General features: G+C 45.6%; 1 protein-coding gene across 3 annotated transcripts in view; it reads right to left on the minus strand.

Moving 5' to 3' along the window:
* Positions 1–24,053, minus strand: part of LOC141241397 (uncharacterized) — a 50,598-nt gene extending 26,545 nt beyond the window's left edge. The window contains exons 1-2 of one of the 3 annotated variants that reach the window (XR_012306140.1): positions 23,820–24,035; positions 16,495–16,662 (exon numbers count right to left, since the gene is read on the minus strand). The gene's annotated coding sequence lies outside the window, so the exon portion shown is untranslated. Of the gene's footprint in view, positions 1–16,494; positions 16,663–23,718 lie in introns of all 3 variants that reach the window. The other 2 variants (XM_073668763.1, XM_073668762.1) reach the window with 2 other exon arrangements.
* Positions 24,054–27,766: the final 3,713 nt, after the last annotated feature.

Genomic DNA, 27,766 nt, shown 5'->3' on the forward strand with positions numbered 1-27,766 from the left:
TGTTTTAGCAGTAGATGTTAGATGACTACGCCACCCATTGAGTGCAGCCAGGGAGCTGCTGCTGCAGGGCAGACCGCTGAGGCCGGTGGTAGGATTGTGCAGCGTGATAGTATAACCCCCAACGGGAGGGGTATGGCCTCAGGGCAGCCGACGTGGATGATGGGGGTAGCAGGAACCACTCGGAGACGGTACTGTGTAGTTCAGGGTCTTTACTGGTGACAAAGATAGACCCTCCTGGAGTACTGGCTAGCGATTGGGGCCTGGTCAGTCCTTGAGCAGATGGAATCTCCCCTGGCCAGGCGGAGTTGTAGGCCTCCCAAACTAACTGTACTCTTCTGGCTACCTTGCTAGAGGCGGGTAAAAGTAGCCCACGTCCCTGAGTGTGCCGTGTGGTGCTCACCCGTATGGCCGGTGACTCGGGGCCTTCTAGTAGCTTCCGCTCCACGATGGCGGTGCTGGTCCCATGCGTGTGACCGTGCCTTCAGGTTTCTTGGCCAGAGGACCTGGAATCCCCTGCCTGACGGATTCTGCTGCTGGGCAGGAGTTAGTCCCCACAGCCTCGGACTCCGGGTCCGGTAAGAAATCTTCTCGGTCAGGGCGAGCTCTGCAGCTGCCAGCCCCTGACTCCTTGTACACTGCTCCCACAGAGCTCCTGTTGTTTCTTCCTATATTTGCTTCTTTTCTCTGCTTCTTCTCTACTCACTAACCCTGCCTCAGCCCCAGGTTTATATAGGGGAAGTTCTTCCCCTCCCAGGACTGGGCAGGAGGTGTGGCATGCATAGGATCCCTGACCAAGAGACCTCCCACCTGCTCTCAGACGTAATATCTCTATCACTGTGGCAACCAGACCCCTGGGGTGTCACATTTGCTCTTCGCAAACGCAAAATTATGGCTAGATCCGATTGAAGTTGTCCTTTCTTCTCTGCAGCTCTACTCAGACTCTCTATTAAAACAGGAACTAACTCCTGGTGCCCACTTACTCCTCCCCAAACTATGGGCTGGCCCTACAGTTAACCATGTCCACCCCTGTACAGAGGAAAACTGGAGCCTACATAAGGATAAAACACATAAAACCACAGGTCACACTAACTATACAGTCAGGAGTCTTCAGAGAGGGTGTTCAGACATCTTTTACACCAGGGGTCCTCAAACTTTTTAAACAGGGGGCCAGTTCACGGTCCCTCAGACCATTGGAGGGCCGGAATATAGTTTTTAAAAAAAACTATGAACAAATTACTATGCACACTGCACATATCTTATTTTGTAGTTAAAAAACAATACAGGAACAAATACAATATTTAAATGAAGAACAAGTAAAGTTAAATCAACCGGTATTTCAATAGGTAGGTAACTGTGCCCAATAGGCAGCATAGGTCCTCAATAGGCATGTAAATGTCCCCAATAGGCAGCATAGGTCCTCAATAGGCAGGTAAATATCCCCAATAAGCAGCATAGGTCCCCAATAGGCAGGTAAATGTCCCCAATAGGCAGCATAGGTCCCCAATAGGCAGGTAAATATCCCCAATAAGCAGCATAGGTCCCCAATAGGCAGGTAAATGTCCCCAATAGGCAGCATAGGTCCTCAATAGGCAGGTAAATATCCCCAATAGGCAGGTAAATATCCCCAATAGGCAGCATAGGTCCCCAATAGGCAGGTAAATGTACCCAATAGCCAGCATAGGTCCCCAATAGGCAGGTAAATGTCCCCAATAGGCAGGTAAATGTTCCCAATAGGCAGCATAGGTCCCCAATAGGCAGGTAAATGTCCCAAATAGGCAGGTAAATGATTCCAATAGGCAGCATAGGTCCCCAATAGGCAGGTAAATGTCCCAAACAGGCAGGTAAATGTACCCAATAGGCAGCATAGGTCCCCAATAGGCAGGTAAATGTCCCCAATAGGCAGGTAAATGTTCCCAATAGCCAGCATAGGTCCCCAATAGGCAGGTAAATGTCCCAAACAGGCAGGTAAATGTACCCAATAGGCAGCATAGGTCCCCAATAGGCAGGTAAATGTCCCCAATAGGCAGGTAAATGTTCCCAATAGCCAGCATAGGTCCCCAATAGGCAGGTAAATGTCCCAAATAGGCAGGTAAATGTTTCCAATAGGCAACATAGGTCCCCAATAGGCAGGTAAATGTCCCAAATAGGCAGGTAAATGTCCCAAATAGGCAGCATAGGTCCCCAATAGGCAGGTAAATGTCCCCAATAGGCAGCATAGGTCCTCAATAGGCAGGCTGTTTCCCCCTTATAATGCCCTATGCAGGCTGTTCCCCCCTTATTATGCCCCATGCAGGATTTCCCTTTCTCCCACCATATAATGCCCCGTGCAAGATATCACCCCCCTGTCTTTATAATGCCCCATTCAGGATGTCACTCCCCCATATAATGCCCCATGCTGGATGTCACCCCCCATATAATGCCCCATGCAGCATGTCACCCCCCCATATAATGCCCCATTCAGGATGTCACCCCCCCATATAATGCCCCATTCAGGATGTCACCCCCCCATATAATGCCCCATGCAGCATGTCACCCCCCCATATAATGCCCCATGCAGCATGTCACCCCCCCCCATATAATGCCCCGTTCAGGATGTCACCCCCCCCATATAATGCCCCGTTCAGGATGTCACCCCCCCCCATATAATGCCACAGGCAGGATGTCACCCCCCCATATAATGCCACAGGCAGGATGTCACCCCTAATATTATGTCCCATGCCTCCATACATTAAAAAAAAAAATCCAATACTCACCTCCCTCCTTGCCTGCTGCCGCTGCTCAGGTCCGGACTCCAGTGTCGCGGCAGTGACGTCCCGCACTGCGCTCCCTGTGACGGCTCAGGGGAGGGCGCGGTGTAAAGACGTCACCGCACCCTCTGACCTGAGACGTCACAGGGAGCGCAGACCAGGAAGACAGCGGATCTGCGGAGGCACGGGGAGAGGTAAGTATCGGGCTGCCGGGGCTCTGAGCAAGCGGGAGGAAGGGCGGGCGCTGACACCGCTCTCCTCTGCCCACAGCCCGGCGGGCCGGATAAAAGTCCTCCGCGGGCCGCATGTGGCCCGCGGGCCGTAGCTTGAGGACCCCTGTTCTACACCATTACAGAGGGACCTAGCATATTTGGAACTCCAGTTCAACAAATGGAGTTGGGGATTTGGTCATCATGAATGGTGTCTTCAATGCAGAGAAATATAGCAGATAATTATTAGTGTTGAGCGAGTATGTCCTGTTAACACTTTTGGCGAGTATGACAACTTTAATACATGTGAGGAATGTGTAATAAATAGACATTCCTTACATGTACTAAAGCTGTCAAACAGTCGCAAATCATGCACACGGGAGTGATTTAAACATAACACCGAGCAGCTGTAACTACTCGGTGCTCGGCCCAAGCATACTCGCCGAAAGGGTTAACAGAACATACTCGCTCAACACTAATAATTATCCATCATGCAATACCATCAGTTAAGCGTCTGACTGGCTCTAAATTTATTATTCAGCAGTGTTATGCGCTAACGCAGAAAGACCCAGGAAGACTGGCACCAAACCAGCAAATCCGCAGGGACAGACGCACTTGGCGCAAGCTGCCCAGCTAGGTGAGCTCTTTAGGACCGGGAACACTTTTCACTCAGCTCCCAGTGATGGAAGGGGGACTTTGGCAGAGCCTTCCCAGGCCCACTGTCGCCAGCCAGCTGGGGTCTGGTGACACGGCCGGTGCCTAGTCAAGAACCAGGTGGGTACCTCTATAAGAACACCTAGTAAAAATTAAAAGGGAAAGAGAGGACTCCTAAGACAAAACACTGGAAAGATAACAGCTAATAATGATAGCACCCCTCACCACCACAGCACATTGAAACTGTAATAAACAGCAAAGGACTGAGCAGGGAACAGGTTTAAATAGCCCGCCTAATGATCAGGTGTTGAATACCTCTCAATCATCCCAAGACAACCACTCCCTGCTAACTTGCACAGCAGCTTGGACCCAATCCCACCACTGCCTAGTGCCAGACACCGCAGTATCGTGTGTTGCCTGGCAATCAGGGGAACACAGCATCCCATGTTAACCGGGCATTATATCAGCGGGAGATACGGCATCCCGCGTCCTCACAAATCCTACTACTCCAGAGCGCGATGCTCCATAAGATTGAGGCGGTTTTCCTGCATGCGTAGTAGCTTCGCCTGCAGAGTCAGGACAATGGTGGCCCCTGCAAACCGGAGTAGCGTAGCACTGGACTTGATCCATTCTCAGGTGGGAGCACAGAACCACAATTCCTAACAAGTAGGACAATGACTCCAAACATAAAGCCAATGTGACTAAGTACTATCTACAGTATAAAAAAGAACAACGAACCTGGAAGTGATGATATGGCCCCCACAGAACACTGATCTCAAAATCATCAAGTCAGTCTTGGATTACATAGAGAGACAGAAGTATTTTTGTCCAAGCCTACATCCACAGAAGATCTGTGGTTATTTTTTAGTGAGCCAAGATATTGGGAACAGTCTCCTTGTTGAGGTCCTTCACAAAACTGTATGCAAGTGTACCTGATGCTTTGATGTTGTTTTGCAGCAGTTTTCCATACCTGTTTAAAAATATTGCACAGTACTGTATGTACCCATTTGACTGACTGGTTATAGCTGCATGCAGTGGCGTAACTAGAGTCGTATGGGCCCAAGTGCAAGATCTGGACCGGGTCCCCCTTCTATCTTGAATAAATTATTATATTATATTATATTATATTATATTATATATATATATATATATGCGCGTCCTCCATCCTGGTATATACTGTATATCACTCATCCTGGTATATATGTCCCTCATCCTGGCCCCATCCTGGTATTTATATCGCCCATTCTGGTATATGTCCCTTATCCCGGGCCCATTCTGGTATATACAGTATATCCCTCATCCTGGTACATTTTCCCCATTCTGCTACTGTTCTTTAATGTATAGAAGAAAATAAACTATGCTCATCAGGGGCGTACATAAAAGTCACGGGGCTCCAAAGAAGAAGTATAATGGACATCTCATAGTCCTTTATATTGTATAATACATCCCATAGTCCTCCATATAATACACTGCACAGCCCATAGTCATCCATATTAGCATAATACACAGCCCATATCCTTCATATAATATAATACACAGCCATTAGTCCTCCATAAAGTATAATGTACAGCCCATAGTCATCCATGTAGTATAGTGCACCCCATAGTCATCCATAAATTATATAGAATCATAGAATCATAGAATGGTAGAGTTGGAGGGGACCTCCTGGGTCATCTGGTCCAACCCCCTGCTCAAAGCAGGATTCACTAAATCATCTCAGACAGATTTCTGTCCAGCCTCTGTTTGAAGACGTCCATTGAAGGGGAACTCAACACCTCTCCTGGCAGCCTGTTCCACTCATTAATCACCCTAACTGTCAAAAAGTTTTTTCTAATATCTAATCTGTGTCTCCTCCCATTTAGTTTCATCCCATTGCTTTTAGTCTTTCCTTGTGCAAATGAGAATAAAGATGATCCTTCTACAATGTGACAGCCCTTGACATATTTGTAGACAGCTATTAAGTCTCCTCTCAGTCTTCTTTTTTGCAAGCTAAACATTCCCAAATCCTGCAACCGTTCCTCATAGGACATGGTTTGCAGACCAGTCACCATTCTGGTCGCTCTTCTCTGAACTTGCTCCAGTTTGTCTATGTCTTTTTTAAAATGTGGTGCCCAAAACTGTACACAGTATTCCAGATGAGGTCTGACCAAAGAGGAGTAAAGACCGATAATGACTTCACGTGATCTAGACTGTATGCTTCTGTTAATACATCCCAGAATTGTATTTGCCTTTTTTGCTGCTGCATCACACTGTTGACTCATGTTCAGTCTATGATCTATTAGTATACCTAAGTCTTTTTCACATGTACTGTTGCTTAGCTCTATTCCTCCCATTCTGTATATGCTTTTTTCATTTTTATTGCCCAGATGTAGTACTTTGTATTTTTCCCTGTTAAAAACCATTCTGTTGGTTGCTGCCCACTGCTCCAGTTTATTTAGGTCTTTTTGAATCTTCCCTCTCTCTTCTCTAGTATTAGCTATCCCTCCTAGCTTTGTGTCATCAGCAAATTTAATCAGTTTACCCTCAATTCCTTCATCTAAATCATTGATAAAGATGTTGAACAATACAGGTCCCAGGACGGAGCCCTGTGGTACCCCACTTGAGACATTCATCCAGCTGGATGTGAAGCCATTTACAACCACCCTTTGAGTCCGATCACTAAGCCAGTTATGAATCCACCTAACAGTTGCCTGGTCCATTGCATACTTGGTCATTTTTTCAATAAGGATGGTGTTTTTTTTCAATAAGGATATTGCACAATCCATAGTCATTCATAACGTATAATGCACAGCCCATAGTCATCCATGTACTATAATGCACCCCCATAGTCATCCATAAAATATAATGCACCCCATAGTCATCCATAAAACATAATGCACCCTATAGTCATCCATAAATTATAATGCACAGCCCATAATCATCCATGTACTATAATGCAGCCCCATAGTCATCCATAAAGTATAATGCATCTCCATAGTCATCCATGTAGTAGTGTGGCGCCCCTGAGGGTTTGGTCGCCACAGAGGTACTGCTCCTCACCCAGAGGTGTGGTGTCTCCCTTCTCTCAGGTAAGGAGGGAGTGCTGCATGGAACCCCAACACCTACATCCAACACTACACTACCCCAGGCCAGCAGGAGGGGCAAGACGCAATGTAGTTTTCTGCTGAGCCCTGACCCTGGCTGGGGTGGGGGGAACCCAAAGTTAGGGGGAACCAGTAGTGGGTGTGGGTGAAGGAAGTAGTTTATGGGAGCACTCATACAGTAGATATATAAAAAGGTAGACATCTTAACAAGAGCAGGAAGTTGAGGAGTGTGGTTCAGAGGAACAGTCTGGGAGCAGAGTCTCTGTAGGAGCTCCGCTCCACTTCAAGGGCCCAGGACTGAGGCCCAGGAGGGGAGCAGGGAGTAAGCTCTGTTCTGTAGAAGGGATCCTAGGGGAGTACGGCGAGTGCAGGCGCCACCCGTACACCCCGAACCTGCCAAGTGTCAGGAGGATCTAGGCTGCAAGAAGGGGACCGGCCCCTGGCCCAGTCATGCAGCTTCAGGCCTCGGCTGGAAAAACCTGAGGCTTCTGACTTCTATAGCCAGGAGCCAAACCCCCACTTCAATCCGAGTAAGGTCAAGCAGGTCTGTGCAACTCCGACGGACAGGGCGGACCTCGCAGCCACCCGAACAGGATTCACAGTGGGAAGCGCAGGGCAGGAGGGAGTAAGACCGAGCGTGAAGTCAGTCTAGAGAGGTACATAAGAAAGTGGGGTTCTGCCAGGTACACCCAAACTGCCTGAGGAAAGATGGAACCCCTGCCCGGTGAACGCGGCGCGACGCGGGAGGCTTGCACCAGTACAGTGCACCTGTGGACTGTCTAAGAACTGTGAGTAAATCTTGGATGACTGCACTGAGCTGCCTCCGCTCCTTTCTTTCGCCGGTGCCATTTGCCTCCCTGCACTACAACGCCCAGCGCACCTCCATTTATTCTACACTGCCCTGAGGCCTGCTCCACCTGTGGGGAGCCATTCCATCTGAAGCTGCCCTATCATTGTTAAATGGTTAATTATGGAAATTCATTTGGAATGTTAAATAATTAATAATCGATAATCATTTTTCTTAAATCTGAGTTCTATGCCTCAGCCATCGTGTCTAGTTGACATGCGCTATTTGTGTGTGTATTTTTAGTTCACTACCATATGTAGAACAGGTGTGCCATACGACTGGCTATAAAAGCCCATGGTACAGAAAGGGGGGCTCTCTTGCTCTGCCCACCCCACAAGAAGAATCTTCATGCTGAGAAGCAGATGACATGTAGGCTTGGACACGTGCTGGACAAAGACATGATTTACCAGCCAGGATCCAAGGAAAGATGGGTGAATCTCAACCATTAAGCTAATTATGGACAAATGGACAATTACTTTATAACTAATTATTGTATGTACCTGCTGCAATGTGATTCTTTTTAATGGACAATCCAAGAATAAATCGATACATTTTTTTATAAGAATATCGTGATATTGATACTTTGAGAAGTCCTCAGTAGAAAAAATAATACAGAGAAGAGTATTATTTTACAATGGTGAGCCAGCCAGTCCTGTTTTTCGTTTTTTTTTTAATTAAGTGAATTTCTTCCGTGAACAAGGGGGGAAGTCCTGACGAGCTGAACAGCTGTTGTTCACGTGTCAGTAAATTCACTAATTTGTCACGAGAAGCAGAAAGGATCTATAGACTGAGGTACTAACAAGGAACAGAATCACACAGGAAAAGAATCAGACGAACTGAAGACAGGATGTGCTGATAAAGAGAAGCTAAGGAATCTTAAGGTAAGCAAAATATGGATATAATTTCTTCTTTTGCTAAACAAAGTAATATTAATTTCAAAGTTAATGTAGGAGATGATATAGAAGTTTTGTGGCTCAGTTTATACAAAGAATGTGAATTGCAGAATTTACAGTTAACTTTTAAATTGGTAAATAGAGACAAACAGAAATTGAGAAATATTCTACATTTGGTAGATTTTTTTCATAGTCTTGTGTTAGAGATTTCTAAGCAGAAAAATAGTGTAGAAATGTCAGATGGTGATACTGATTCTGACTGTAATGTGGAAAATAAACAAGAAATAAGACACGTGTCTGTAACTGAAGGTGACCTTGGGTCTGACCAAGAGATGGACATACAGAAACCTGACATGGGAGGAGACATGACTGACATACGAGAAACCGACATACTAGGTGATGTGGGAGGAGACGTGAGTGACGTAGGAGGAGCGGACGTACAAGAGCCACTAAAAATATCAGAGAATTCAGGAATTACCCAGGCTCAACTGCAAATTAAAATGAGGAAAAATTTGCTGAAATTATACAAAATCATGCCAAAATATGATGTCAAAATCCATGCCTGTAGAAATTCAGAGACATTTGAGAGCTTCTCTGATAAGTTTGATTTATCCAATGAGGAGAGGAATCAATTATTTAAAATATGGATTCCTGTGACATTGTCCAGACGTTTACATTTAATGCCCTGTGAAAATGACTCTCCTAATGGATGGGAAAATGATTCGGACAGATTAAGATATTTGATTTATTGTGTCACAAAGGATTTTCCCAACATAGAAGATCTGCAGAAACTAAGGATTGGTAGGAAGGAATGTACATATACATTCATGTCCATATTTGAACGGTTGTACAAAGCTCTCATCAAAAATGGAAAAGTACAACATATGATAAAAAGTTTTGTACAAAAATTCAAATTCCTAGATCCAGTATCTAGAGTTATAGCGTCACAAAAAGAATCCCTATTCAAATGTGTGCAGTTGCTGGATTCTGTTAGGAAACATGAGAATCGTGAAAAGGAAAAAAATCAAGTTAATTTTATAAAACCAGGAAAGGTAAAATCTTATCAAAAGCCAATATCAAACTCTCCTAGACTGAGTCATCCCCATAGTGAACTCTATCAAATACGCAGGAGATTTCATATCTGTTATAAGCCATATCAGCCAGTGCAAAGGTCCATCTCTTCACAGAATGAGTTAATTCTCAGTCAGAACTGTGATTCTCTAAAAAGGAAAATGGCCGAAACTGATGGACAGAGTCAGGTGAGACGACCGGCTCACAGTGACGTCATGGAATGTGGACAGAAGGACAGGCAGTTCTCTGAGGTTTTGAAGGATAGAAAAATGTCTTTCCTAAATAGGGCGTTCCTGGAGATATTTGAGAGAGACAGAAGATTTGGTTTAGGGAGTGGCTAAGGAAAAACTGTAATTATAATGTAGCATAGAAGTGTTACAATGTCTCAATATTTATTTATAATCTTATACAGTAAAATTGTAGTTACATAGTTTCTACCGTGTTTCCCCGAAAGTAAGGCCCCCCCGAAAGTAAGGCAGGGTGGGGGGTTTCGGGGGGTCCGCCAATGTAGGGCACCCCCCGATTGTAAGGCAGGGTAGCGGCGGGGGGGGCGGGGAATGTAAGGCTGATTGGCCGATCAGCCTGTTCGTCACAGGCTCCGTACCGTAGTCCCTGCTGGCCACCAGCCCGAGCTGTGATTGGCCAGTCAGCCGGCTCGCAGCTGATTGGCCGAATCAGCTGCGACGTCACCGCCTACAGGCTCGCTCCGATTGGTCCAGCTTCCCCGGCATCCGAATCGTCAGCCCGGCACCGCAGAGGAGATCGAAACAGAAGGAAAGTAACGGTAAGTTCCGAAACTCTCTCTGTGTGTGTGTGTGTGTGTGTCTGTGTGTGTGTGTGTGTGTGTACGGTATGTGTACGGTATGTGTATGGGTGCCGTATGGGGCTGTATGTGTCAGTGTGTGTACGGTACCGGTACGATATGTGTGTGGGTGCCGTGTGGGGCTGTACCGGTACCGTATGTGTCAGTATGTGTGGTGGCAGAGTGGGGGGCAGAACCACTGTATGGGGATGCTGCAGGGGGGAGGATGGGGAGGGTTGCCGGACTGTTAATAAATGTTAATTTTATTGTTAAAAAAAATTGTCGTCATTTTTTTTCCCAATGTAAGGCCTCCCCCGAAAGTAAGGCAGGGTGGGACTTTTGGGGGTAAAATTAATGTAAGACAGGGCCTTACTTTCGGGGAAACACGGTAGTAGTTCATGTATGTATATATATATACACTTGTCTAAGTAGAGATTGTGTATAATTGTATTTATATATATGTTTATAAAATATATATATATATTAATTAATAAATTAGAACTTCATATATAAATTTAAGTAACAATATTTTGAATTACATTAGAACCAACCAATATATGTATAAGATATTTAAATAATTCTGTTTCTGTATGAATTTGATATTTAATTTTATTTTCTTATATTTCCTTAGAGTTTTCATTCCAAAGCAGGATTTGATCAAACAACTCTAAAATGGATTTATTTCTTTATTCACACAGGAAGCTGAAAATTGCATGATTTATGTGTAACATTAATTAATTAATATTTTCTGTGCATGAAGTGTTCGTGCAAATTAAAGTAGCTTTACAGCATGACGTGTGACAGCTGCGGCCTTTGAACTTTGAGCTAATAGTATAGATCCTATTCATTCTATTTTCAGCTGATGTAACTTAAGACCGGGCAGCCAGTGAAAAAAGAATCTATAAGGCTGAGTTCACACGATGCGTATTTCATGTGTTTCCGCAGCGTTTTTGCAGTTGCGTAAACGCCGCGGAAAAGCATGAAAAACGCATGGTAGAAGGGAAGCAATGTTCCCCAATTGAAATCCGCATGTACTGTGCCCATGATGCGGATTTTTCCGCAGCGTAAACGCTGCGCTCAAAAATCCGCAGCATGTCATTTAATTTTGCGGAAATGCGGCGTTTTCGCCGCCATTGACTTGCATTAGAACGCGCCAATTCCGCAAGACTGCATCTGTACTTGCGTAATTGGTGCGTTCTAATATGCGGATGGTACCCGGGTGTGGAGGAGAGGAGAGTCTCATCCACACCCAGGTACCATTAAAAAAGCTGTAAAAACAAGAATAAAATAAAAAATATATATATACTTACCATCTGTCGGCCCGCGCAGCGCTCCTGCTTGCTTCCCGGCACTTGCAGTGAGTTGTAGGACCTGCGGTGACGTCAGAGTCATGTGACGGGTCACGTGACGCTGACGTCGGCAGGTCTTTCAATTCAAAGTTGCCGGCAGCCGGGAGAACGGAGTGAGCAGGACAGCGCGGGCCATCGGAGGTAAGTATATACACTCTCTAGGGTCACACTGTATAAATCCATGCTGTTTGCATGGATTTATATAGTGTGACCTAGTTGTCAAGCACTTTCCAAGAGATGCTAAAATCACCAGTAAAGCGCTTGTCAATCTGCATGCGGAAACGCATGTGAATCTGCATGTGGATCCGCATGTATTCTGCAGGAAAAACGCATTTCTGCATGCGTTTTTTCTGCCAGGGAGATGCAGAAATGATGCAGAAATTTTCTGCTTCATTTCTGCATCGTGTGCACATAGCCAAGCAAGAGGTTTTTTTTTCAAGTATCTGAAATTTCAGCAACTTACTCTCATATTATATAATATGTACTTGGGGAATATTCAAAGAATATTAAGATATTTAATTGATATGACAATGCGCATTAATAAATTGGGATACAACAATTTTGGGTTAAATATATATATATCTAAAACTTCATATGTGGAATGTTTGAGTTGAACAGATCTGTGAATGTCAGAGTGAAGGTGACAGATGAGTAAATCAGCAGCTGCTAAGTGTGATTGATGTGACAGAGGCCTCGTACGTTTGTATGTTTGGAAAGAAAAAAAAATGTTTCTTTATGTGAAGGTACAAAAATATATTTAATTCTGAGGAAATTATAATACATAATTAGGTATTATCTACATATATATATTTCTATATTTCTTTAATAATTATTATTTCTTGATTTAACTAATAGTGGATAAGGGCAACCACACATCAAAATGGTTTACAAAGCAAATTTATATTTAGAATAATTTTCCACATGATAATATTCTTGAATAACTATGATATTATTTTTAATGGTTACCTAAATAGGTACACACCTCTCTGTAGACAAATCTATGCTACTCATCGATATGAAATTTATGCAAAATGTTCATAGAAGAATAATTATTTTTAATTTGGTTCTGATATATACATAAATTTTATAAAATAATATTTTTTGGTATTAAAGGGGAAAATGTGTTTTTGATCCTGATTACATAATCACTTTTGATCAATACTTATTTTTTCACACATTTTAATAAAGAAGAAACAATAATAGAATCATAGAATCATAGAATGGTAGAGTTGGAAGGGACCTCCTGGGTCATCTGGTCCAACCCCCTGCTCAAAGCAGGATCATCTCAGACAGATGTCTGTCCAGCCTCTGTTTGAAGACGTCCATTGAAGGGGAACTCACCACCTCTCGTGGCAGCCTGTTCCACTCATTAATCACCCTAACTGTCAAAAAGTTATAAGGTACTATGGTATAATTAAGAAGGGTATTACATGCAAAGTTGCATAGTTTAATAATTTTTTGGTGATACAAGGTTATGACAAATATGAAATCATCCAGATAATGGAAATATAAAGGTATTTTTTATGGAGAATATAATTACTCTTCATTTGTCATTAACATATGAAGGCCTTATTTTTATTTTCATTTTTACATTTTTATTCTTACTTATTTTCTTATTTTTCCATTTTTCAGTTTTAATTTTCAATTTTTGATTTTAATTCAGTTCAATATTTCAACTGAGAAAACACATTAATATTTAATGGGGTAATGTCTAGTACAAAGAATATTGCTTCATTAAATATAATGATGATATGAATTAATATAAGAAAAATGTTTACATTTTCTGAGTAAACACAACAATTCATTCATTCATTCTTACATTCATATATTTATTCATTTTAGTTCAGCAGTATACATTCTTTGGTATTATTGGTTTAATAAAGATATAAACACTTGTTGTTTCAAAACACACTGACACCTATGGGTTGGAAAAGGCAATTACACCTATGACATAAAAATGTTCTATCACATGAAGAACTTGATTAATAATGAATTATTATCTATTATTGTTTATTATTCCAAACATAATTTATTTTAATATTTTGATAATAATTAGATGGATATTATTGATTGCTATGGTACGCTGTGATATTATAGGTTAGGAAAGTTGCCAGATTTGGTATCAGATTAGGGAATGAAGACTTCAATCAAGACATCGCAATTATGAATTCTATCTTAATAAAGACTTTTCATATTTATAAATCAAAGAGACTCTCAGAGGTTACAAGAAGACGCAACCGATATCCGGAGGTCTCAGAAGGTAACAGGTGTGAATGCTGAGTGATAATAGACTGTGTCAGATACAATTCACACCACTGATCACCGGGACGGCAGAGGACGATGATCCTATATGAACTGTGTTGTGTTCAAGTTTCATCACGTTCCAGTGGTTTCTTATCACCTGCAACGCTTCAATGAAAGCTGGTGAACAGGTAATACCTGGCATATGTGTCCTGTATATAAAGGACTGAGTACTGGTTATGGGGCTATATAAAGCAGGGAAGTGTCAAGTTAACCCTTGCTTTACTGACCAAAGACGTCACATCTGTTCCAAAAGTGACATGAGACCAGTGCAGATGACACGGGGAAGATTCCAGAATATCCAACGTCAGTCCAGGTGACATCACACAGATATTAAAGCTACATTTCATCCATAGACTTTGTTTTCTTATCAGTTGACACACATGATCTTTCTAATAAAGAATACAGTTTATGGACTGCACAATGATGAATACAATTATGGACCGTACAATATCTACACGCTGTCATTTATTTCAAAGGAGTTTTCATCTAAAGACTGTGTTATAAAAGAACCAAGAAGAAGATGAGACGAAGACCCGATGACATCAGATGATGACGATTGGACCCGCGATTACTTCAATTTAGATATAGGGAAGTATAATTATACATATTAAATGAATATTAGTCACGGCTTACCATAACATGAATTCACATCATTATATAACAATAATCAGATATTGATATTATTATTATTATTATTATGGAAATTTAATGATATTGCCAAGGAAGAAGGAAAGAAAAAATGATTGTTATCCTAATGATAAACCTGTCTTCTTTTGAGGATTTTTCAGTCCTTTTTATCCTCAAAAAGGGGGGAATGTTAAATAATTAATAATCGATAATCATTTTTCTTAAATCTGAGTTCTATGCCTCAGCCATCGTGTCTAGTTGACATGCGCTATTTGTGTGTGTATTTTTGGTTCACTACCATATGTAGAACAGGTGTCCATACGACCGGCTATAAAAGACCATGGTATAGAAAGGGGGGGCTCTCTTGCTCTGCCCACCCCACAAGACACAGAATCTTCATGCTGAGAAGTATCTGACATGTAGGCCTGGACACGTGCTGGATAAAGACATGATTTACCAGCCAGGATCCAAGGAAAGATGGGTGAATCTCAACAATTAAGCTAATTATGGACAAATGGACAATTACTTTATAACTAATTATTGTATGTACCTGCTGCAATCTGATTCTTTTTAATGGACAATCCAAGAATAAATAGATACATTTTTTTATAAGAATATCGTGATATTGATACTTTGAGAAGTCCTCAGTAGAAAAAATAATACAGAAAGAGTATTATTTTACAGCCGCGCATGACGTCACTGCCATGCGCGGCTGACATGGAAAGATCAGCTCCCGGAAGTCACTCCCATGCCGGGTCTGTGTGTGCGGGGAGCAGTGACTTCACTCTCCTTCATAGCCGGCACACAGCTTAGCCGTGCTGCGGCTCCTGCTGCTGCCGGGCTATAGCGTGTGCCCGCTTATTAAAGGACATGAATATTCACCCCCTCCCCACGCCCATGGGCGTGGAGAGAGGTTGAATATTCAAGCCCTTTAATAGCGGGCACAGGCGATTCCGGCAGCAGCAGGAGCCGCAGCGCGGCTACACTGTGTGCTGCTATTAAGGAGCATGAATATTCAGTGCTCCCCATGCCCCATGGGCGTGGGGAGCAGTGAATATTAATTTGCTGTAGCAGCGGGGACAGTGTAGGCTGCAGCGGGCGGCCGCTGCCTCCTGTGCCCCGCTCCTCCACCGCTACCCCCACACCCCACATATATATATATATATATATATACACACCCCCCCCCAACATTCGGACTATAAGATGCACCCCCCATTTTCCACCAAAATTTTGGAGGAAAAAAGTGCGTCTTATAGTCTGAAAAATACGGTAGATTATTAAATTAAATAGAGATTTAGGATTAAATCAGTGTAGGGTGCGGACAACCCCTTTAAATTGTTAATTGAAATAAAAACAGTTCCCCGTTGTATTAATAAGGCAGTGATTCCAACTGTATTACCACTGGGAGACCCCCAACTCACACTCCTATTTCCCGAGTGCCTTCCATGCCAAGCTTGGTTATGGAGGCTTTGGATTACCATCCATACTGTTCAGCACAGATCATGCTTCTTATGTCTTCATCGATCCCCCAGAACACAACCCTGCATTACCGCGTCCTTCAGGCTTTGTCCAATTATTTTCTCCAAATTTGTTTGCCGATCAGTGGCAAGAGGCTGTTGAGCTACTCAGTCTCCTTGTTTCTTTGGAAAATTGGCACACTCTTGCATATAACAGTAGAGAATGGCCAAATCTTACGGAGACACTGGTAGATCGCAACGAAACATGGAGAGAGCAGATGTTCAGCAGTGAACTTGGAGTCTCCCTCATCTATGAAGCTTTGCCGTACACATCTGACTTACTCCTGAGGACTTCTCGTAATTCACATGTGCAAAAATAGTTCAATCCACAACTAAAACGCTGGAACCAACTCGTGGAAAACTGGATAAAGATAGATAAAAGGCACATTACCTGTGGGTAGCCCAAGTGTGAAGTAATTGTCAGGTCCAGGATTGAACTGGGCGATGCGATTACTTAGGTATTTTGCTGCCCATTCGCTGGCCAGGGCATAGTCATCAAGAATCACCAGCCGCATGATTGTGCCCACAAGCTCTCGCCTGGCAGCATGTGGCTAACAAACTGAAAAGAGAAGCGATACACAAGATAAGAGGTGACACAATAATATACAAAAGAGGTAACACAATAATACACAGTCGGCAAGTTTGGAGACTGAAACACATTCTGGCTTTCATAAAGTTTGCTGCTTCAGTTTTTATAGTGTCAATTTGCATTAACTGTAGATTGTTATGAAGAATGATCAGATGAATTGTTAAAAAAAAAAAAAATGCATATTAATTTTTTCCCAAAGAAATTACTTAACCACAAAACCCTATCACTACACTATGTGTGCTGTAGCCTGCTTCTCCGGGTCCTACATCACCAAAGCTTGGCACTTCGGGGACACATACCTCCCGTCCACGACCTGTCCGGCAGCAACCTTACATACCCCCCCCCTCTGCCCAAAGCAGGGGGGGGGCTTGGCACCTTCTGCCACCATACAATAGATACACAAAAGGTATAACGCAGTGTTTCCCAAACCCCATCCTCACAGACCCCACAGGTCGTATTTTCAGGATTTCCTTAGTATTACACAGGTGACTGAAGTATCATCAAGGCATCAGGAATTCTCTCACCTGTGTAATACTAAGGAGATTCTGAAAACATGACCTATGGGGGTCCGTAAGGATGAGGTTTGGGAAACACTGCTATAACAGAACAAAACTAAAAATAACCAGTCCATACAGCACGGCATCAGCCGTTTAAATGTAGTGCTTTTCTCGGCCTCCAGCAGACTGAGCAGCACATGCAAGGTTTGCTCACCTTGCACAACACACAGCACCACTGAGACAGGCGCAGCTGTCTTAAATCAGGCCTTCCAAGACCTGGACTGGAGGTAAGTGAGCAGCTATTTCCCCCCAACTCTTTCAGCTGCTCTTAAAACCCGGCCCTTTAATCCGGGCCCATTAACTCCCTCCCAGCACTATGTGTTCTGGAGCCTGCTTCTCCATGTCCTACATCACCGAAGTTTGGTACTTCGGGGACACATACCTCCCATCCACGACCTGTCTGGCAGCCACCTTACAGTGTGCTGCACTGAGTTAGACCAGAAATGAACCAGAAGATACCTGAAGGTAACTGCACAGCCAGAGTAAAAAATGTTTCTCTTTGTTTTCACTCTCACCCCTATAGTCCTACACGTTCTACTAACCCTTCTAATCCCTACACCTAGTAATGAACTGGTCATCTCTCCCTCCATCTCACCTCCTCCTCAGATCTGTTCCTCAACATACAATCCTCTGTCTCTAAACACAGACAGCCACCTCACGCTCGCTCCTTCTGCTCCTCACTGCTGGCGATATCTCTCCAAATCATGGCCCTCCTCACCACATCCCCACAGTCACTTCTACCTCTCATCCACAATCTATCAAATTTCCGCAACATTTCTAACCCTATACCCATTGCCCATCCCCAGCTTCCCCAATCCCACTAACAGGAGCTCTATGGAATGCTCTCTCCGTCTGCAACAAACTTTTCATTACTAACAAACTTTCCTTCCTTGGCATCAATGGTACCTGACTCACCCCCTCTGACATGGCCTCTCCAGCTGCACTTTCATACGTTGGATTCCACCTTTCCCACACCCCTCGCCCCATCGGCAAGCATGGCAAAGGAGTTTGTTTTCTCCTGTCAGATAACTGTACTCTGCTGCCCGACTAATCCACCTGTCCCCCCCACTATTCCCTGGCCTCTCCCCTCTGTCAATCCCTTCACTGGCTCCCCATTATCCAGAGACTCCAGATGAAAACCCTAACCATGACATACCAAGCCATCCACAACCTGTCTCCTCCATATAACTGTGACTTAGTGTCCTGGTACTTACCTGCACGCAACCTCCAATCCTCACAAGATCTCCTTCTCTACTCCCCTCTTATCTCCTCTTCCCACAATCGCACGCAAGATTTCTCCCATGCATCCCCCTACTCTAGAACTCTCTACCCCAATATATCAGACTGTTGCCAACCGTGGAAACCTTCAAAAGGAAGCTGAAGATCCACTTCTTCTGACAAGCCTACAATCTGCAGTAACCACCGCTCCATCATACCACTGCACGACCAGCTCTACCCTCACCTACTGTATCCTCACCCATTCATTGTAGACTGTAAGCCCTCGCGGGCAGGGTCCTCGCTCCTCCTGTACCAGTCGGTGATTCGTTTTTGTTCAAGATTATTGTACTTGTTTTTTGCTATGTATATCCCTTTTCACATGTAAAGCTCCATGTAATAAATGGCACTATAAAAAATAATAACTTAATAGGGGGAGGTTAATTTGCTGTGGAGACTTCAGGACTCCGAAAAAAGTCCAGCAAGTCCCTGTATCACTTCCTACATAGGATTCAGCTATGGAATTGGTTCAACACCAGTGCAGAGCTTGCTCAAGAATGGCAGCAGGCGGGCGTCAGTGCATCTGTACACACCGTGAGGAGAAGGATTTTGGAGGCTGTGCTGGTGTCAAGTAGGGCAGCAAAGAAACCACTTTTCTCCATGAAAAAGATGAAGAACAGGATTATAAAATGCAGTAAACTACAGTGATTGGATTACAGAGGACTGGGGTAAAGTTATTTCCCTGATGAAGGCCCCCTGCAAACTGTTAGGGACATATGGAAGAATGAATGTCCGGAGAAGAAAAGCTGAGTGCTACTTTGAGTCCTGTGTTATGCCAACAGTAAAGCACCCGAGACGAGTCATGTGTGGAGTTATCCATCATCAAAAGGGAGTGGGCTCACTCACAATTTTGCCTAAGAACACTGCAGGAGCATTTTTGGTGATTAACAATGCATATATGAGCATGACGGAGAATATGTCACAAGGCAAAAGTGACAACTAAGTGTCTGGGTAACATTAACATTTTGGGTTCATGGCCAGTAAACTCTCCAGATCTCAATTCGATTGTGGTCACTCCTCACAAAGCGGGTGGACAAACAGAAATGTATGTAGTCAGCTCCTAGCACTGATTAGACAAAAATTGTCCATCGTCAGTCAGGATTTGGCCCAGCAGCCGATATCCAGCTGCCAAGGCGAAGGGAACGAGTCTTGAAAAATAAGGGTCAACACTGAATATTGAATCTTTCCATAAACTTGATGTATTTGTCAATAAAAGTGTAAAACTTATAAAATGCTGATAATTGTACTACAGTAACCACAGAAACATCTGACTAAAAGATCTAAAAACACTGAAGTGAACACCAAAATTTGTATCAGTCACAAGACTTTTGGCCAGAACTGTACATAAAGTGACACAAAACAAGATACAAGACATAGGTCAAAAAAAATTCTCCATCTTCTTCGTTCCGTCAATCCGTGAAAAATGGGACTGCACTCAGATGTCATCTGAGTGCAGTGCGATCTTTTCGAAGGACTCATTAACTTGCATGGCCGAACGTGATCCGAATATTAGATGAAACTCAAGCATAGTGATTTTTGTCCTCGGACAGACTGTCTATGGGGCCGTGCACATGTGCGATTTTTCTCCTTGGACAAACACTGGTCACAGTGCGATTCAATGTTTTGTCAGATCGCACTCCGACCGAAAACACTGCTATCTGCACCTGCCTTAACATTGCAACGCTAACAATAGTAATCTCAGCAAGGACTGCTGGGAGATTTCAGCTCAGAAGCCTGCAGATCTCTGAACGCAGCTCTAGACTATCACTGGCTGTAACTCAGGATTAGTAATCGATACGTTTTTCGAAAGTTACACAATAAACTATAATAAATTACTCTCATGTGAACACAAATTCTAAAGGAGAACTCTAACACTAAGATATTAACTTAAGGAGGAATTCACACATCCGTGGTGGGATCCGAGGACCCGGCCCGGCTCTCCGGACCTGATCAGTGCCACATCTATTCCTAGGAGGTAATCACAGATCAGCACTGGTGACCCAGCGGTTGTCAGATCTGAGCTCGCTCCGTGGAGCACAGATGTGTGAATTCAGCCTTACAGAAGTTGTCCCAGAGTAGAAAGCCAGAGCTGTTGGATTACAGCGCCACCCCTAGGTACAGGCTGTGTGTGGCATTACAGCTCAGCACCTGTCACGTCACTAGACCGGAGCTGTAGTACCAGACACAACCTGGGGCCAGGACTGGCGCTCTGTGTTCCTTTTTCTCATGGACAAACCCTGTGCAGAAAAATACAGAATCCAGGAACCTCCAAACATGGCAGACATCGCCAAGTTCTAACAGTGCATAATGGGCGCAGCTCCAGCCATACTGTCAGTGACTGGAAACCTGGTTTATAGTCCAACTGCTGACAGGTGAGAGGCTGCGGCCCCCTGTAATCCCCGGCTCTGACCCGTCACCGACCATTGCTGCAGGGGACTAACCACATCCACAGGAAGCCAGGGTACCCCCCCCCCGGACTGAGACTGCCCCCCCCGGGAGCTCAGTGTGGGGTGCGCAGTCATCCGCCATGTCTCCCCAATACTCAGCAGCCTCACCACCCACAACTCGCTCTGCAGCCTCCTCCCTGGTAAACGTTAGAATGTATGGGCTCCTTCCAGGTATGACGTAGTTTGCGGGGGCGTGTCCTGACTGCATTATGGGCGTGTTCTAGTTTAGCACCAGACGCCAGAGATTCATGCAGAAAGTGATACGGTGAAGCTTCAGGAGGAGGTCAGTGCTGGGCTCTGGGGGATGCTGCTTGCTTTGGGTGGTCTGTGGGGCTGGTGGGGGCATGTTCTGGGTATTCTGGGGGGATGTTGCACGTGTGTGTGTCTTTCCTAAATTCCTAAACACCCACCGGAAAACTAAGGCGCCCGCGAGTTGCGGGGTGAATTGGCAACTCGGGGGTGTACTTATTTCCTCTGTGGGTAGGTCACAATTTTTTTTTTTACCGTCCAAGATCCATCTTGGCAAAAGTATGGTGGTAATTTCTGCCTTTCTGGACATTGGGGCGGGGTTTATTTTGATCGACGCTAGGTTCGATCAGGACCTCAAACCTCATAAATTTTCTGGCTCAACACCCATAATCACCATTGACTCTGCACCCTTGAGCTAGGGGTATTTTACTCTTGTCGCTCGTGTGCTACATCTGCAGGTAGGGGCCTTGCACTCTAAATTTATTGACTGTTATGTGCTAGAGGGCTTGCCCTCTCCTGTGGTCCTTGGACTACCTTGGTTTACGCTGCACAATCCTGTGGTAGGTTGTGTGCCCACTATGCGTCTTTTAAGCGTTTCCGCAGCGGCAATTCCATTGCAGAAACGCTTAAAAGCTTGGTAGAAGGTCTGCAATGTTCCCCAATGATAATCCCCATGTGCTGTGCACATGCTGCGGAAATTTCCGCTGCGCATTATCAGTGCGGAAAAATCCGCAGCACTACCAATTATTTTGCGTAATCGCAACGTTTTCGCCTCCATTGAATGGCTTAATATCCGCATGACTACATGTGCACATGCGGATATTAAGCGATTCAACGTGTGGATGGTACCCGGGTCTGGAGAAGAAGAGACTCTCCTCAAGACCCGGGTACCATGGTACCTGTAGTAAAAAAAAAAAAAAAGAAAAGAAAAAAATACATTATTCTTACCTTCTGATGGCCCCCTGTCTTTTCTCCGCTGCGCCCAGTCTCTTGTACGGCTCGTCAGCGGTCGCGTGATCTGTCACATGACTAAATGACGTCATGGAAGGTCCTTTCACACCACCGTGAGCCGTACAAGAGACCAGGGGCCATCAGAAGGTAAGTAAAATGTTTTTGTTTTTTGTTTTTTTTACCATTTTTAATCTTTTTTCTTCAACTATTAACTTGGTCACACTATATAAATCCATGCTGGTTGCACGTATTTATATAGTGTGACCAAGTTGTCAAGCACTTTCCAAGTGATGCTAAAATCGCTTGGAAAGCGCTTGACAACCCGCATGCGGAAATGCATGTGAAAAAACACTTCACTTACACTTGTCCCTGGCAGGAAAAACACATGTAAAATCCGCATGCATTTTTTTCTGCCAGGGAGATGCAGAAACGCTCAGGAAAAATCCAGAGCATTTCTGCATCGTGGGCACTTAGCCGTAGACTGGCAGACTCGGGAGGTGGTAAAATGGAGCGAGTATTGCCAAGAACACTGCTTGGTCACTCGGATAGCCACGGTGGGTCTGATTTTAGGAATGTGTTTTCTGAACAGGGGAGTCAAGAACTTCCTCCCCATCATCCTTATGATTGCGTCGGCAATATTATTCCTGGGGCCAAGCTACCAAAAAAACAGGTTATATAATATCTCTGGTTCAGAGAGGCAGGCCATGAAAAACTAGATCACTGAAAGTCTACCAAAGGGCCATAAGACTTTCTTCATCTCCCGTTGCAGTGGGGTTTTTCTTTGTCAAAAAACAAACAAACTAGGGGTTGTGCCCCTGCCTTGATTTTTGCGAGTTTAATCAGATTAAGGTCTGGGATGCATATCCTCTCCCTCTCATCCCAGACCTCTTTAGAAAACCATTTGGCTCCTACAATTTGATTAAACTAGACCTCAGGGTGGCTTATAATCTCATTCACATTGAGGAGATGAGTGGAAGACGGCCTTCAATACTCCTGAGGGGCACTATGAAAACCTTGTGATGGCATTTGGGTTGACTAATGCTCCCATTTTTACTCATCTGGCAGGTAGATCACAACAAACCCATCTTGATGACATAATGGTAGACTCCATACTAAATAAGGAGGGAGTCACTGACTGTGGTGGCCCCTCCCTGGGCCGTGGCGATTGGTGACCCCCCCTTCTCTGCCCCTTACTGACCAGTGATCCTGAAGCCCCCGGAAGGATCCAATGAAGCGAAAGGGACGGCTGCTGCAAGCCGTCCCCTGGATACATAAACACCGGGACATCCCACGTTACTTCCTTTCTTTGCTGGTCCCGGAGTCGAATGTCATGGAGATTTCAGGATCAGGTCAGATTGCTGAGGCCCTCCAGGCTGGGTTTGCACAGGGGGGCGAGCGCTGGTTACAGGCTCTCATGTCGGGGCTCAGCGCTCATCCCCCTGGCCCCAAGCTCTAAATCCCCAGATCACCCTGCCCCTGGCCCTCAACCCCTTATGGGAACATCATATTCCCCAGTCCCAGTCCCCTCACCACTTGGGCCTACTCACTCCAATTGCCCACGATACAACGGTCCCCTCCACGGCGGTCGGGTCATCTGGAACGGGGGGCTGCATTACTTCCGCGGCCTGGTCCCGATCCCCATCCTCACCTGACCGCCGCATCCGCACAACTTTACAGTGTTCATCGGGCCACTCAACCCGGCACGGGACGGCAGGTGGCTGCGGTAGTGCTGCAGGCGCGCGCTGACTCGGGGAAGCGGGCAGACGTGGCGGTCCGGAAGCGGGCGCGCGACTCCACTAGGCCGAAGAGGCATGTTGGGGGAGGCGGAGCTGGAGGGCAGGAAGCGCTCGATGCGCATGTGCGGGGCGCATGTCCGCCTCACGTGACCCCGCAGGTCACGCCCCCCAGTCCAGAAAGCTGCGGGGCGGAGCAGGAAGCTGAAGCTAGTGCGGCAGTGGACCCTGCGCCTCACTCACAGCGGGCGCAGGGCTCCACTGCACTAATAAATGAGTGCGGGCTGTCTTCCATGTCGGCGGCGGGCACAGAGGGGATTCAGGTCTCCTGCCTGCCGCCGGCGCTGGAGACAGCATAGAGCCTGTTGTTCCCCACCCCTGTTAACACTCCCGTCCCGCATCCTGCCGAGGAGCGCCCTGGAGGGCGGAGGTCCAGCAGGCACTCCCGTCCTCCAGAGCGCTTTAGGCACAGCACCCCGCAGCCTCACAGAAGAAGCTGCGGGCCACTTAGTAACCATTCCCCGCCCCCTCAACACACAGCAGGGGCTGTGGCAGAGCAGAGCTCCAGACAGGAATCCTCTGCCGGGGGCTGTGCTCTGCCTCCCCCCCAAACAATCCCCCACAGAAAAACTCCTATTAAAAATAAAAGAAAAAGTTCCCAAAACAGAACACGTGACACTACACATCCAGGGGACATTGCGGCCCTGTAATCACCGCAGCCCATCCAGCGCCCAGTCACAGTATCAATACCCCACTGATGGACACGATACGGAGCCTAAACACTTCAGCGACCATCCTCGCCTCCCCCATATACCCCTATAATAGCGCAGCGACGCACGCGCTTGACACCGCTATAGCATTGCCCTGGCCACAAATAGCACCGACATGTCCCGGTGGGACACATGTAAACTGCGCAGAACCCCCCATACACCCTCAGGGACACAGAGACTCCAGGCGTACTCACTCTAGGCGAACTCGCTGTAGTTCCTCCGACGACAGATCTATGCCATCGCACACAAGTCACCGGCGAAGGAAGCGGACATCTCAAGCTAAGCGGAGATCGGCATCCCACAGGAGGGGTCACAGGTCGCAGTCCTCAAGGTGGCGCTCACCATCCTCTGCATCAGAGATGTCGAGCGCATCGTCGAGCCCCAACAGCCGCTTGCACCGATCCCGTCCTCCCGGGGACAGAAACTATACAATAGCACCCTCCAGAGCTTACAGTCTGCACGATACAACGATTTCACGCAGGTCTACGAGCACAGGCACGCCGCTCACCCCGAGCGAGACAGGTGTCAGAGTCCCTCCACACATCGGAGTCCCTCCTCCAGCCGCAGGAATGGGTGCGTGCAATATAAGTATAACTGAAATGGGAAATAGTAACACCAACTTAATAGCGGCCCTTAAGGCCATAGTCGAACAACTATCCGCGCCACCAGGCGCTATACATAATTCTACTAAAAGAACTCCACCATTAGCCAGCATACACAAGGACACATTCTTTTGCGGGAAAAGCCCATTGGGCTCACACATAGACGAGGAAACCAGAATTAAAATATGGAATAATGACTGCATCGACATTTGGTCACTTGTAACCGCTGACCAACATACTATAGACAAAGAGAAAAGGATAGCCGACAGACCATTCGACAGAAACAGACAAAAGGTTGCAATGACGATGAGTAACTGGTTACAGGCGTTTTCTGTGCTGGGTTCATCATGGGCCAAAAGCATCCGGAACGCTGCTCGGAACTATTCATATACCAGGATAGGGTGTATAACTCGTACAAAGCCCACGGCGGTTCAGCATGGTGGCGCTACGATGAAGAGTTCCGGAGGTGGTTGGCCCTGCAACCACAGTTAGGCTGGGGGGTAAAAGCTACAGACGTATGGTTGCGATGAATGCTGTCACAGAAACACCATCCCTTTCCAACAACGGCTACTGGACAACAGACAACAGCAGGCCAAAATTCAGTGGTAGTACGTAGACCAGGGGCCAGCTGGCAGTACAATGAGGGACACTGTCGTTTCTACGCCTTATGCAGATACAAACATGAATGCTCAGCCTGCGGTGCAGCCCACCCCGCGGCAAGATGTTCTCGTCCCACAAGCAAATTATCAATTAAACTCCCACAGTCAGAATCCAAGGACCCCGGTGAGCGTAAACGCGATGGGCCCCTGGCTAGACCAATATCCTAAGAAAGACGCAGCGGGACAGTTACGTTTTGGTTTCACATACGGTATTTTTCATCCCTTTCAAACTTAATAAATCGCCCACCTTTGCAAATAACCTTAAATCTGCAAAAGAGCACCCTGAAATACTTAGGCAAAAAATACAAAAAGAAGTAGCTCTAGGCAGAGTGGCGGGCCCTTTCCCAACACCACCATTCAGTAACCTAAGAGTTTCCCCTCTGGGAATAATCCCCAAAAAAGAGCCAGGTTCATTCCGGCTTATCCATCATTTATCTTACCCAAAAGGAGAGTCTGTAAATGACGGTATTTCGTCTGAAGACGCCTCGGTCTCCTACGCGTCGTTCGACAGAGCAGTAATGTTAGTACGCGATGCGGGGCCCGGAGCGCTGCTCGCTAAATCCGACATAGAATCCGCCTTTCGCCTACTACCGGTGCACCCAGATTGCTACCACCTGCTGGGATGCCAAGTGGACGATGAATACTTCTACGACACTTGCCTCCCAATGGGTTGTTCAATATCTTGTTATTACATCGAACTATTCAGTTCCTTCCTAGAATGGGTGTTGAGGTATGAAACCGGCAATAGGTCCGTCACACATTACCTAGATGACTTCCTATTCGTCGCACCCAAAGACTCATATCAATGCCAATCATTTCTTAACGAATTCACAAACATCTCTCGACGGTTCGGAGTCCCATTATGCCCTACAAAAACCATAGGCCCCACAACAAAGCTATCGTTCTTAGGCATCGAAATCGACACCACAGCAAGGTTATTCCACCTCCCAACAGAAAAAATACAAAAAACACTACACCTCGAGTGATTTTGCACAGTACGGAAAGTAACACTACAACAGATGCAAGTGTTACTAGGCCTCCTCGTGTTCGCGAGCCAGGTGATGCCAGTCGGAAGGGTTTTTTCTCGTCGTTTATACCTTGCAACAAAACGTGCATTAAAACCGAGTCATAGAATCAGAATCAGCAGGCAGCTTCGGGCGGACTTAGAGGTGTGGAAAACATACTTACAATCATTCAATGGTCACACGTTATTTATGTCAGCAGAACAGTCCAACATTGAACTAACATTATTCACCGGGGCAGCAGAAGTGGGCGGATATGCAGCGATACTAGATAACCAGTGGTGCACAGGCTTATGGCCTCCGTATTGGTCTGAACAAGGGTTAACAAAAAAACAGACACTCCTGGAACTTTTCCCAATAGTGGTAGCCATAGAAATATCGGGCACGTACCTAGCGAACAAAAATATACGCTTCATAACAAATAACACCAGCCTAGCGCACTGCATTAATAAGATGGCATCATCGTTTCTCCCAGTGCTAGGCCTACTACGCCGGCTAGCATTCCTGTGCCTAAAACACAATGTATGGGTCCGCGCTAGCCACAATGTGGAGGGGGGATCTAACGCTGCTGCTAACGCTTTATCACAATTCAATTGGCAGGTTTTCAGAGAGCGCCTCCCCAAAGCCCACCCGTCGGGCACCAGTTGCCCACCCTCCCCATGGGATCTAGTGGCGAACAGCTGATGCCATTAATCAGAGCGTCAGTCGCCCCGTCAATGTGGAAAGCATACGGTAAGGCATGGGAAGACTGGACACGACTAGTAGCAGGCAGACTGGATGTAACCATAGAATTTCTCCACCAGCTAATA

The sequence above is a fragment of the Phyllobates terribilis genome, unplaced genomic scaffold (assembly GCF_046119375.1).
Source record: "Phyllobates terribilis strain yellow unplaced genomic scaffold, ASM4611937v1 Scaffold_1012__1_contigs__length_473940, whole genome shotgun sequence".
In the NCBI taxonomy this organism is placed as follows: domain Eukaryota; kingdom Metazoa; phylum Chordata; class Amphibia; order Anura; family Dendrobatidae; genus Phyllobates; species Phyllobates terribilis.